This window comes from Limulus polyphemus, unplaced genomic scaffold (assembly GCF_000517525.1).
Source record: "Limulus polyphemus unplaced genomic scaffold, Limulus_polyphemus-2.1.2 Scaffold5471, whole genome shotgun sequence".
Lineage (NCBI taxonomy): Eukaryota > Metazoa > Arthropoda > Merostomata > Xiphosura > Limulidae > Limulus > Limulus polyphemus.
This window is the reverse complement of record NW_013671081.1, coordinates 34,672-35,922: the sequence shown is the minus strand read 5'-3', so window position 1 is coordinate 35,922 and position 1,251 is coordinate 34,672. Positions and strand designations below refer to the sequence as shown.

The window sequence follows — 1,251 nt, the reverse complement described above, 5'->3', positions numbered from 1 at the left end:
AAAATTTATAGCATGAAAACTATAACAAGCACAAAATGGCTATGAGGTTGGTCCCAGGGACTGAGCCCGGGTTGAAATAGTTAAGAAGTACATGTCCAGAGACAATGTTTGGAGGATTGGACACTGGGTTAAATTCTTCATCTTTATAGTCATAACATTGCAGGAAAGTGAAAAAGCTTCACCCTGTTAATTTATAATGATGTATGGGGCCCCACATGGGTTTAATTTTGAATAGGGGCATCTAAAATGTTAATATGATTTGAATCAAGGTAACACATGTTGGGAAGTCTCCAGTTATAACATCTCTGAGATTTAGATGAAGTTACAAGTATAAAATCCATTATGGAAAGAATGTTTAAACTATATGTGATATTTTTGTTTCTAATTAGAATTTTCTATTTTTTTAAATTTTATTTATTACATGAGTGCCTTCTCTGTCTAAAGAAATGAAACAGTACAAAACTGTACATGTTTGTGCATTTTTTGAATAACTATTCTTTAAATACTTATTATAACTTTTATGGCTTGAAAACGGTCAATTAATAAACAATTTAGACCAATTAATAGATATAACAGTCAAACTGATTTATGGCATCTACAGAAGAATGATAAAACAATAAGTAGATGTATAAAAATAATGGGTAATTAGAAAAAGTGAAATGAGTAACTCAGAATTTCATTAATCAAAAGTCAAACTCATAAAACACTTTTCCTAAGGTTTGCTGTCAGATCACACATCATTGCAATTGTGGTTAAAGAGGCATTACCCAAAACTGGGTTCTAAGAAACATAATACCAATGATAATGAAAAAATTGAACTCAATCAAAACTTTTATAAAAACTTGACTCAGTCTTCATTTGATTAGTTGTTTAATTTTTTCATGTAACACAAAGGAAAAAGAAAAACACAACATTCATTTATTTTTGAATGTATTTATTCAAAAAAGAACTATAATTTATGATGTGTATTGTTTCACATCATCTCTCCCACTTCAACCTGTCCTTCCAAAGTTCTTTCTGTGTTGGTATGTATAGAGGAGTCACTTCTTAAATTTTGAGTCCACTGTGGTTTCTGATGTCATTGTAAATATGTTGCATTAAACAATATCACCACTTGAAACTTCATCATATATGAATAGAAGGTAATATTACATGTATTAATGAAGTTAATATTAAATATATCTAATTCAATTTAGCTACTTCCAATCTTCTACTGTTGGTGACTTTTACACATAATTATAGCAAAGAGGC

The 1,251-nt window shown here is 29.5% G+C and overlaps 1 protein-coding gene across 1 annotated transcript in view; it reads left to right on the top strand.

Annotated features, from left to right (window-relative positions):
• LOC106472617 (diphthine methyltransferase-like) overlaps nucleotides 1-1,251 on the top strand; it is a 33,358-nt gene that overhangs the window by 26,548 nt on the left and 5,559 nt on the right. The gene's annotated exons all lie outside the window — the stretch shown is intronic.